A 13426-nucleotide genomic window follows, 5' to 3' on the forward strand; every position below is an offset into this window, starting at 1 on the left:
TGCCGTGTGGCGGCGCTCGGTCTGCAATCACTGATAGTGGCGACACGTGGGTCCGACGTATACTAACGAACCGCGGCCGATTTAAAGGCTACCACCTAGCAAGTGTGGTCTCAGGCGGTGACACCACAGTAATATTGATGGTTTATTCATAGCAAAATCGATTTTCAATCACGTAGTGATCATCTTAAGTGCTTCGGTGTACAAATTAAACTCATAAGCACTGGTATCAAGTTATTATCAGTAACCGAAACTGAGAAACGATTGATTGTGATCGTTTCTCAGTTTTGGTTGCTGATAATGATACCAGTGCCTATGAGTTTAACTTGTACACCACAGCACTGAAGATGATCACTATGTGATTGAAAATCTATTTTGCTATCAATAAACCATCAATATTACGGACAACGCTGACCTTCCTTTTAATTTAACATTTATGGTCGTTATGCAGACAGCACTCCATGGAGTCGCCAATCAGTCGTAATTTTTTGCTTCATCACGTACGTATGTTCCGCATCTCCCCCTAATCTTCTGGACTGATTTCAACCAAACTTGGTATACATACTACTTACCGTCTAGAAAGAATCGCTGTATCAAAGAGGAGGGGGTGAAAAACTAGCGTATAGCACGAAGCACAGATAACCGGACTGTATTCATCCGGTATTTGAGACCGAGAGCCCTTAGTGACTTGCAGCCAAATTTACACACATTTTCAGATCCGCATGAAACGTTTTATCGCTCAAATTCCACACAAAATGATGGAAGGAAAAAAAGTTCTTTGCATACTACATTTTCGCTATTCATGCTGTAAAACTGCAGCATGAGGCATGACGTTTTAATTTATTAATTCCTTACTACGAACTCTATGCGCAACAGAATTTTCACACAGTACTCGGCTGGATGTACCCACAAAATTAGATCACTGTGATGGACATACACTCCTGGAAATGGAAAAAAGAACACATTGACACCGGTGTGTCAGACCCACCATACTTCCTCCGGACACTGCAAGAGGGCTGTACAAGCAATGATCACACGCACGGCACAGCGGACACACCAGGAACCACGGTGTTGGCCGTCGAATGGCGCTAGCTGCGCAGCATTTGTGCACCGCCGCCGTCAGTGTCAACCAGTTTGCCGTGGCATACGGAGCTCAATCGCAATCTTTAACACTGGTAGCATGCCGCGACAGCGTGGACGTGAACCGTATGTGCAGTTGACGGACTTTGAGCGAGGGCGTATAGTGGGCATGCGGGAGGCCGGGTGGACGTACCGCCGAATTGCTCAACACGTGGGGCGTGAGGTCTCCACAGTACATCGATGTTGTCGCCAGTGGTCGGCGGAAGGTGCACGTGCCCGTCGACCTGGGACCGGACCGCAGCGACGCACGGATGCACGCCAAGACCGTAGGATCCTACGCAGTGCCGTAGGGGACCGCACCGCCACTTCCCAGCAAATTAGGGACACTGTTGCTCCTGGGGTATCGGCGAGGACCATTCGCAACCGTCTCCATGAAGCTGGGCTACGGTCCCGCACACCGTTAGGCCGTCTTCCGCTCACGCCCCAACATCGTGCAGCCCGCCTCCAGTGGTGTCGCGACAGGCGTGAATGGAGGGACGAATGGAGACGTGTCGTCTTCAGCGATGAGAGTCGCTTCTGCCTTGGTGCCAATGATGGTCGTATGCGTGTTTGGCGCCGTGCAGGTGAGCGCCACAACCAGGACTGCATACGACCGAGGCACACAGGGCCAACACCCGGCATCATGGTGTGGGGAGCGATCTCCTACACTGGCCGTACACCACTGGTGATCGTCGAGGGGACACTGAATAGTGCACGGTACATCCAAACCGTCATCGAACCCATCGTTCTACCATTCCTAGACCGGCAAGGGAACTTGCTGTTCCAACAGGACAATGCACGTCCGCATGTATCCCGTGCCACCGAACGTGCTCTAGAAGGTGTAAGTCAACTACCCTGGCCAGCAAGATCTCCGGATCTGTCCCCCATTGAGCATGTTTGGGACTGGATGAAGCGTCGTCTCACGCGGTCTGCACGTCCAGCACGAACGCTGGTCCAACTGAGGCGCCAGGTGGAAATGGCATGGCAAGCCGTTCCACAGGACTACATCCAGCATCTCTACGATCGTCTCCATGGGAGAATAGCAGCCTGCATTGCTGCGAAAGGTGGATATACGCTGTACTAGTGCCGACATTGTGCATGCTCTGTTGCCTGTGTCTATGTGCCTGTGGTTCTGTCAGTGTGATCATGTGATGTATCTGACCCCAGGAATGTGTCAATAAAGTTTCCCCTTCCTGGGACAATGAATTCACGGTGTTCTTATTTCAATTTCCAGGAGTGTAGTTCTGGAGATATGACGTCATAAACACTGAGCCGCATGAAAAAGAAATTGCAGGGTGAAATACGTGTCCAACAATGTGTGAAATAGTTTAAATATATGTGCAATGTGCGTACGCAGGCAAAGCCACGGATAAAAATTTCCTCCTAAACCCATGGATTGATTTCAAGCAAATGTAACATACATGGTACTTATTATCTTGAAAAAAATAGTGTCCGGGTAGGAATCAGAAACTTATTACTACGCTGAAGATGATAACTTGGAGAGATAAAGGGGGAGAGACTATTGCTTTTCACAATATATATAAATGACCTAGTAGATAGTGTTGGAAGTTCCAGGCGGCTTTTCGCGGATGATGCCGTAGTATACAGAGAAGTTGCAGCATTAGAAAATTGTAGCGAGATGCAGGAAGATCTGCAGCGGATAGGCACTTGGTGCAGGGAATGGCAACTGACCCTTATCATAGACAAATGTAATGTATTGCGAATACATAGAAAGAGGAATCCTTTATTGTATGATTATATGATAGCGGAAAAAACGCTGGTAGTAGTTACTTCTGTAAAATATCTGGGAGTATGCGTGCGGAATGATTTGAAGTGGAATGATCATATAAAATTAATTGTTGGTAAGGCGGGTACCAGGTTGAGATTCATTGGGAGAGTCCTTAGAAAATGAAGTCCATCAACAAAGGAGGTGGCTTACAAAACACTCGTTCGACCTATACTTGAGTATTGATCATCAGTGTGGGATCCGTACCAGATCGGGTTGACGGAGGAGATAGAGAATATCCTAAAAAGAGCGGCGCGCTTCGTCAGAGGGTTATTTGGTAATCGTGATAGCGTTACGGTGATGTTTAGCAAACTCAAGTGGCAGACTCTGCAAGAGAGGCGCTCTGCATCGCGGTGTAGCTTGCTCGCCAGGTTTCGAGAGGGTGCGTTTCTGGATGAGGTATCTAATATATTGCTTCCCCCTACTTATACCTCCTGAGGAGATCACGAATGTAAAATTAGAGAGATTCGAGCGCGCACGGAGACTTTCTGGCAGTGCTTCTTCCCGCGAACCAACGCGACTGAAACAGGAAAGGGAGGTTATGACAGTGGCACGTAAAGTGCCCTCCGCCACACACCGTTGGGTGGCTTGCGGAGTATAAATGTAGATGTAGATGCAGAAGGGAATGGACAGAGAGAGGGTGGAAGGAGGAGATGGATGGGTGCGAGAAGGAAATGGAGAGAGAGAATGCAAGGGGAAATGGACAGAGAAATGGAAGACAAGGAGACAGGAAGAGGAGGAAGATGAGGAGATTGACAGAGAAAGAAAGAGCGGGAGATGGACAGAAACACAATGAGGAAGAGATGGACAGAGAAGTTGTTGAGAGGAAGGAGCAGGAGATGGACAAAGAAAGAGAGAGAGAGAGAGAGAGAGAGAGAGAGGGACGAACAGATAGAGAGAGAGAGAGAGAGAGAGAGAGAGAGAGAGATGGCCGGAGCATATGAAGAGGCAGTAGAGCGTGTGAGAAGTGGACAGAGAGAGAGGTTGGAGGAAGTGGACAGACAGGTGGAAGCAGGAGATGAACTAGTAGAAGAATGGGATAAATACGTACCGTCAAACACCGTATACTGACATAGTCAAGAAATAAAAATTTATACAAATAAGTACAGTACAATAAGAGGAGAATTTTCAATACGTGAGGAAAAAAACTCTTCACAAACGAAATTAAAAGCAGTGGTTAACCGTTAACATCGTCACCTTGCCGCAGTCTCCCCCATATGTAATTTCAAAATGAAATATTCTTTGTTTGTCTTTTTTTATGAGTACCCCACCTCTATAGCATCACTTGCCTCCTCAGGCACTGATACCAGGAAAATTGTGAAAAAAGGTTTAGGAGACGAGAGCGTTGTAAAGAGTTTCCATTAACTCGTCGGCTGCCAGGTAACGACGTGACGCTAAGCTTGTGTACTGCGAAAGTGTTTACCGTTTCGCGCGAACTGATTACCAGAGGCAGCCGGCAACGTGAAACTTGGCAGCCGCAGGTAGTTTGGCGTTGTGGAAACTGTGGCGACGCCAGACTTCGCCGCTTGCCCCGGGAGTAAGCGGCGGCGAAGCGGGCTGAGGCAAGCTGCTTACTTAAAGCGCTCGGCGTGTCGGCTTACGCCGCCTCGCTCATCCCACGCGCGCGACGTAATTAAAGGCCGGTTCCCACTAGAGCGCGGTAGCGCGTCGTGCGGCAGCGGCAGCGGCAAGCGTTTTCCGCTTTGACGCGGCGGCTCGCGGAATTGGCGTTCCCACCTGGAAGCGGCAGACGTTAGCGGTAGCCAATGACGGACAGCCACTGAGGTACGGGGCAGGACCCACTGAAACGCGCGGTGCGTTTGATTAGCTATATCTTACACCTACATGAAGGAAAGACGAAGTTGGGTGAAGACATACCAATTTTTCATTTTCTGTACAATGTACTCTTTCACATATTTCATTATTCATGTTTTCTCATTTCACCATAAACAGATTTCATGACTACCGTTCACGATTGTTCACTATCTCCTAACACATTGAAACAATGTACGACAAAAGAGATTATTCAGATAGTTAAGCGAGACAAAAATTTAAAATGTGATACGGTAGCAGGTACACGAAAACAGTAAGAACACAAAGACTAGGTGGAAGGGATGAAAGTGGAAGCCACCTGATAGAATTTCCCACAGAGCATAATGTAATCATCGCCAGCACCTTGCTTAAGAATCACGAAAGAATAATATATATTTGGAACAGTTTTCGAAACCAGATTTTAAATTGTAAGGCATTTCCTGGTGCAGACGCAAACCTGACTGAAGACTGTCAATAGCAAGAAAAGCGTTCTGAAAAAGAAAATTTGTTCACACCGAATATAAATGCTAATGGTTGGATACTATTTTACAAAGGTATTTGTGTGGAGTGCAGCCTCGTATGTAAGTGAAACGTGGACGATGAACACTTCTGTCAAGAAGACAATGGACGCTTTCAAAACGTGGTGATTCATAAGAATGCTGAACTTTAGATACGAGGATCGTGTGACTAAAGAAGAGGTACGGAATTAATTAGAGGAGGAAGAGGAAATTACGGTACAACTTTGACGACAATAGGAGTTAGTTGACAGGGCGTTTTGTGGGGCGTCAAAGAGTGAGGACAAAGGGGTTGGGTGATAGTATTCTGATAATAATCATCTGTTGAAATACTATTCTACTATTTTATCTATTAATGTAAGCAGTGAATTTACTCTTCCATGCACTCCTTAAAACATTTAAACCAAAACTGAAATCAGCTGAACACCAAATCTTTCAACCACTGTCTGACAACTACTGGATTCACTTTCAACTTTCTATAACTATCACTGGCTAGCCACACACACATACAGATATAAGGAGAACAAAAATAAACAAACATTAGTTTTCAGCAAATAATTCTGCAGGTTGGCAACATGTACATAAACAAACCAGACAGGAAGGGACATGAGCTGAACACACTGTAGTTACGACTTTAAATCAGAGTTTTCGGTAAAACGTCTACTGCTAGTGACAGAAGAAAAAAGAGCGAACATGAAAATGTGCTTATGTTCCATAATCTAAGTTTTAGTTCAACCTCCAGCATGTGAGCAGGTGAGGGGAAACGTATATGTCCGCCAAAAACTCAATTCACTGTAAGTAATCAGTCATTCACGTAAAAAAAGATGTGAACTGTTCTTTAATCTCCAAGTATCACAGATCAAAACAAAACTGAGTCATTCTAGATTCCACCGAAGATGCATTAAAGTAAAAGGCGAAACGCGTCTTGAACCAGTAAAGTACACTGGATAAAGAAAAAAGAAAGGAAATAATCAATAGCTCTACATATTTAGTAAATTACATCTTATGACATACCAGCAAATTAGTTTCGGTTTAACTTCTCATTCGACATGCTATTAATGCCATTTAAAAAAATTCATCTATCCCTTCTGAAAAACTGTAGTTACTTTCATATCTTGGTAGATAAACAGATTTAGGATATTTATAATGCGACGAAATACATGACTTTTCACAAGTTATCGTTTGCAAAAAAAAAAAAAACCATTTCGATTTTCTTGAACCGTTTACGAAATTTGCGGTTGATACAACCACATGGTTTACGACGAGCAGGACGAAGTACCGGTCGCGTCGCCGAGCAACCCCCGCGCGGTCACGGCATAGCCCGTCCGCCGACATATCAGACAATATCTCGAGAACGGTGATAGCTATCGATCTGCTCTCAGCTTTAAAAACAATTTCGATATGTTGACTAAATTTCATACGCAATAATGTATTACCTAAAATGAACTGTACGCAAAGTCCACGCAATGCGTTTTTACCTCTGCACACTCATTAAAATTTCGTGTAAAGGTTTACGTAAATGCGATACAGCAAGTAACCACGACGAATAACGAAAAGAAATTCGGTCCTTTATCGAGAGAAGATATCAGGCTGTAACATGCCCAAGAATCAAATTTTTCTACCGAATAGTTTCCTTGGAATCGGATGATAAGTATTTCATAGCTGCCGCCGCGTCCGCGCCAGCGGTTCGGCGAAACTTCGTGTGGCCCGGGAGTACGTACCTGACGTCACGCTCAGCGCGTTCTGTGATTGGCGGCGCGCACCTGGAGCGCGGCACGCGGCAGCGGAAGCGGTTCGACATGGTCAAACCGCGACGCAGAGCCCGCCGCGCCTTGCCGCTGACGCCATTTCCATGGCAACCACGCCGCTGACGCGCCGTTTTGACGCGCGGCAGCCCTAGTGGGAACCGGCCTTAAGTCTCGGTGCGACACGCGTCGTGTTATGCAGCCCGTAAAGACAGTGTTCCTCCCGTGTCGCCTGCAGTCAACGCTGTCGCTCGCTTCTTAACAAGTGTTTAGCGATGATACATTGTTCTACACTTAAGCGATAGCTAGGCATACCAGCATACATTCTCTGATCAAAAGTATCCTGACAGACCTGTGAACCGTGAATTTACTTTCAATTTTTTTTTCCTTTAAGAAATTACTTTATTTACTGGCGATTCATCAAGAACATTGACACATTTAATCACACTAGGTGAGCGTGGAAGTAGTTGCCAGGAAGTAACTAATGGAAAATTAGTTTTAACAAATGTGAATTTATTCCTAAAAGCTTTTTCAAAGCAGATTTAAAATTATAAACAGAAAAGCACTCTCGAAATATCAAGTTACAGTTTTATTTAGAGGCAAAGAACAATATTAACAGTAGGAGCCTTCGGGCTGAGAAGCTTCGCTGCTCCCTTTCAACACGGCCATAGTCATGACCGCTCACAACAACCTCTGGAAGACTACACTGGTGCAAATCTGCAACACACCAGATTACTTTAAACAAAAAAATTTTAACAACTCACACAAACACGTAAAATATGCACCCCGTAAGAGGAATGGAAATGGTACGTCCCTCAAATTATTTGCCACCGAAAGTGCAATTTCTTTTTTTTTAAAAGTACGGTGGAAGGGTGGCAAGCTTATAACCTAAAATGACTATTTAAATAAAACCCATAAAATGCATTCTTACATAAAATGTACAACATGCTCTTGCCACCTCGCAAGATGTTAGGCAAGATAGAAACATATTCTAACAATTCGGCTTTAAGCAATAATTTCGTTAACATCGAATCCGACAAACATGACAGAGGCAGCTATTAACGCACGGCAGACCGACAGACAGACAGACACCAACTACCTAACAAATGCGGACGGGAGAAAAAAAAATGGTTCAAATGGTTCTGAGCACTATGGGACTCAACTGCTGAGGTCATTAGTCCCCTAGAACTTAGAACTAGTTAAACCTAACTAACCTAAGAACATCACAAACATCCATGCCCGAGGCAGGATTCGAACCTGCGACCGTAGCGGTCTTGCGGTTCCAGACTGCAGCGGCGGACGGGAGACAGAGGAGCAAGCTGGGGACGAGAGACTGACCAAGGAAACAAGTAGAAGCTAACAAGTAAATGAAACAACATATCACGAATCACTTCTAATAAACTGCGATGTCTGGCGAAGACCTCGCGCAGGACCCCCAGCGCTATCCCGAACCGTCCGCTGCCAGCCGTTTCAACGGACGCAGGAAGGCGCGCCGATCTCCCGTCTCACGGCGTCGCAGCTCGCACCGGCCAGACTGATGTCGTGGGTTGACTCCTGTTACTCTCGTGTCGACCGCGAAGTCACTACCCCTCACTATACGGCGCGGCCACTGGACTCACGTGGCGACCTCACATGCGCCGACGCTCCAGGCGGACAAGTCATATTGTGTCTCAGTGCGCGACCGACCAACCGATCGATCCAACCGCCAATGCCCATTGCCTGAGCCAATTCGAGCATACTGGCGGCCTAACACATACTAGCACTCCGGACGACAGACAGGCACTAACCGCCTCACCAATGCGGACGAGAGACAGACCCAGACTAACTTGGCTGACCAAATAACCAGACTGACAGACTAACCGACTGCGGATGTCATAGCGCCCCTTAAATGCATGTGAACAGGCAACTTTTCCCTTTTCCCACCAGAGGGAGACACCAAAGCTGCAATTGCCACAGCGGCGCCACCGCCAGCAACGGAGGGCGACTGCTTTACATTACGCGCTGCGGCGCGCTCTTTAAAACAGCAAATCTTACTACGGCTCAGATACCAGCATACATTCTGTTGTGTCTAGACAAGACAGCCTAGACACAATGAGAGGAAGCCGAAAGGCACGCGCTACGCTCACGCAGATGGGCGTGAGGTCTGAAACAGGGTACGTAATGAATGCTATAAAGAAAAGTACTTAGCTTCTGGAATACTTAACTTTAATCCATCCTTTTGGTACATCTGGAGATTGTGGCGATACAAGGGAGACTCTTTAGATACATGCAATGTTTCTAATGGCGCCTTGCTAGGTCGTAGCCATTGTCTTAGTTGAAGGCTATTCTATCGGCTCGGCAAAGGAGCGAGGCTTCGTCAGTATAGTCGCTAGATACGTCGTCCGTACAACTGGGGCGAGTGCTATCCCGTATCTCGAGACCTGCCTTGTGGTGGCGCTCGGTCTGCGATCACACAGTGGCGACACGCGGGTCCGACATGTACTAATGGTCCGCGGCCGATTTAAAGCTACCACCTAGCAAGTGTGGTGTCTGGCGGTGACACCACACATTCTCTGATGAAAAGTATCGTGACAGACGTGTGTAACGCGGAACTGTCCACACAGTGTCGCTGGAGGTGGACCCATCAATATAAAAAGGAGACTGGTAGAATTCTGTTGTCATTACAGGAGCAGTGACAGAAAAATGGGTTGGCCAGGACAGGCCAGAGAGTTCTAATGAGGACTAGTCTTTGTATTTCATCTAACAAATCCATCAGCTGCCCAACTCGACTTTTCGTCATGTCTATACTCTCACCAGCCAGAACATTGTCAACACCTGCCAATATCCGGAGCGTCCACCTTTGGTACGGACAACAGCCGCAATAGGTCGTGACATGGAAACAGCGAGGCCTTGGTAAGTCGCTGGAGGGAGTTAGCCCCACATCTACAAACACAAGTAATTTAATTCCCGTAAATTTCGGGGAGGATGGCGACGAGCATTGAGGACACGTTTAATGACATCCCAGATGTGTTCGATCGGGTTCAGGGGTTCAGACCTGCCTGCTGGGGGATCATATCAATTGGAACTCGCCACTGCGTTCCTCGAACTACTGCATCACACGCCTGGCCTTGTGACATGGAGCATTGTCTTGTTGAAGAATGCCACTGTCGTCAGGAAACATGACCGTCATGCTTTGCACGAGCTCCACTGGGGTGCCCATGGAGCCGCCGCCAGCTTGTCTCTGTCCCGCAGTACAGGTGTTAGGGAGCTGTTCCCCTGGAAGACGACTGGTTCATACCCTTCGATCGGCATGATGACAAACGTATCCAGTGCAGATGGTCACGCGCCCATTTCAGTCGTAGTTGACTATACGCGATGTTAACATCAGCTCATGCATGGATCGTCTGCTGTGGAGGCCCATCATTAGTACTGATCCGTGCACTCTCACTCTGATGTTAGTTCCGCCACAATTCAGCGCCTGTCCTGTGTTACCAGTCTGCCCAACCTACGACGCCCAGTATCTGTAACGCAGGGTGGCCGCCGAACCCTACGACGTCTGTACGTGGTTTCACCTTGGTTCCGCCACGTGTTATAACCACTCAGCACACCCCTCGAACGTCCGGCACGTCGTGCAGTTTCCGAATTGCTCCTGCTGACCCTCCAGGTCATCAGTATCTGCCCTCGGCCAAACTCGGATAGACCGTGCGTCTTTCCCATTCTACACGCGGACAGCACACTCACCGATACTGCATCCACCGTGCGTGTGTCTGACTAGTAGTCATTCCTCACCAGGCGACGCTGCAACCGGCTCGACGGTTTTATATCGATAGAAATTCTGTACTCATAAAATTCTGGCTGATAAGTGTATGTCAGGCAATGTCAGAATGGGAGGAAGCGATTCTAAGGACACAACAAAATATAAAATTCTAAAAATTTTAAATACTTACTGTAAAACTTTTTAAAATTTAAAATGAAGTTTTCTATACGTTGTCTCAACCACATTTTAGAAAGTAATGAGCAGTTTCGTTAGCGTACTATCATGTTCAAATCATATGTAATATTATAAACGCAATATCAGCGTACAACGTCGTTGCATCGTCCGTAACATTCTTATTTTAAATCTCTGCTGCATTCAGCCACGGTATCTGTGATGACAGTAATTGAAACATAGAATTTGTACAGCGCTGCATATTTTCTTTATATACTCGTATAGTGCAACGTGTACGTAATTATTTTCGTTAAAATAAGTAACTGCAAAGAGAGATTTATCAAGTGACCTGTACCTGAAGTCAAAAGTGAAACAAGATATGTATGCATGTTCTACGTTTGATTTCAAGTACAGCTGATATGGCAAATCTCTCATTGCACTTACTGCCTGTAACAAAAATAATTACAAATATTTTTTACAACGCTGAACAAGGTCTTGGTTTCAGTTGCTGTGACAGACAACGTGGCTGTAATAACAGATTTTACCTGAAGACTTTAAAATGTCTGAGTAATGCAAAGGTGATGTACACTGCTAGTTGCACTTTATATACACTGAAGAGCCAAAAAAACTGGTACAACATCGTGTAGGGCCCCCACGAGCACGCAGAAATGCCGCAACACGGCGAGGAATGGTCTCGGCTAAAGTCTGAAGTAGTGGTGGAGAAACTGACACCATTAATCCTGCAGGGCTATCCATAAATCCGGAAGAGTACGAGGGGGTGGAGGTCTCTTCTGAACTCATGTCTGGCGAGTTTGGTGGCCAGCGGAAGTGCTTAAACTCATAAGAATGTTCCTGGAGCCGCTCTGAAGTAATTCTGGACTTGTGGGGTGTCGCATTACCTGCTGGAATTGCCCAAGTCCGTCGGAATGCACAACGGACATTAAACGCAGGTGATCTGACAGGATACTTACCTACGTGTCGCTTGTCAGAGTCGCATCTAGACGTATCAGGGATCCCATATCACTCCTACTGTACATGTCCCACACCATTACAGGGCCTCTACCAGGTTCACACGTAGGGATCTAGGACTCATGAGATTGTCTCCATACCTGTACACGTCTATCCACTCGATACATTTTGAAATGAGACTCGTCCGACCAGGCAACACGTTTCCATCATCAACAGTCCAATGTCGATGTTGACGGGCCGAGGCGAGGCGTAAAGCTTTGTGTCGTGCAGTCATCAACGGTAAACGAGTGGGAGTTCGGCTCCAAAAGCCTGTATCGATGATGTTTCGTTGAACTGTTCAAACGCTGACGCTTGTTGATGGCCCAGCGTTGAAATCTGCATCAATTTGCGGAAGGGTTGCACTTCTGTCACGTAGAACGATTCCATTCAGTCGTCGTTGGTCCCTTTCTTGCAGGATCTTTTTCCGGCAGCAGCGATGTCGGAGATTTGATGTTTTACCGGATTGTCTGTTTAAACCGTGCTTTATCTGAAACCAAGTTTTAATGGTTGCTGGCAATTTATTAAAAATGTGTGCTCCTGAATATTGGACCCCTTTTTGGACCAAGGTAAGTGATTTTAGGTGTTTATGTAGATTGTTCTTATTCCTAGTATTGGTACTATGTATTGAGCTGTTTTTTGGAAATAGAAATTTATTACCTGCAACATATTCCATTAAGGAATAAATATACTGAGAAGCAATAGTTAGAATAAAAAGTTCCTTGAATTGGTTTCTACACTCCTGGAAATTGAAATAAGAACACCGTGAATTCATTGTCCCAGGAAGGGGAAACTTTATTGACACATTCCTGGGGTCAGATACATCACATGATCACACTGACAGAACCACAGGCACATAGACACAAGCAACAGAGCATGCACAATGTCGTCACTAGTACAGTGTATGTCTACCTTTCGCAGCAATGCAGGCTGCTATTCTCCCATGGAGACGATCGTAGAGATGCTGGATGTAGTCCTGTGGAACGGCTTGCCATGCCATTTCCACCTGGCGCCTCAGTTGGACCAGCGTTCGTGCTGGACGTGCAGACCGCGTGAGACGACGCTTCATCCAGTCCCAAACATGCTCAATGGGGGACAGATCCGGAGATCTTGCTGGCCAGGGTAGTTGACTTACACCTTCTAGAGCACGTTGGGTGGCACGGGATACATGCGGACGTGCATTGTCCTGTTGGAACAGCAAGTTCCCTTGCCGGTCTAGGAATGGTAGAACGATGGGTTCGATGACGGTTTGGATGTACCGTGCACTATTCAGTGTCCCCTCGACGATCACCAGTGGTGTACGGCCAGTGTAGGAGATCGCTCCCCACACCATGATGCCGGTTGTTGGCCCTGTGTGCCTCGGTCGTATACAGTCCTGATTGTGGCGCTCACCTGCACGGCGCCAAACACGCATACGACCATCATTGGCACCAAGGCAGAAGCGACTCTCATCGCTGAAGACGACACGTCTCCATTCGTCCCTCCATTCACGCCTGTCGCGACACCACTGGAGGCGGGCTGCACGATGTTGGGGCGTGAG

The sequence above is a fragment of the Schistocerca serialis genome, chromosome 10 (genome assembly GCF_023864345.2).
Source record: "Schistocerca serialis cubense isolate TAMUIC-IGC-003099 chromosome 10, iqSchSeri2.2, whole genome shotgun sequence".
NCBI lineage: Eukaryota > Metazoa > Arthropoda > Insecta > Orthoptera > Acrididae > Schistocerca > Schistocerca serialis.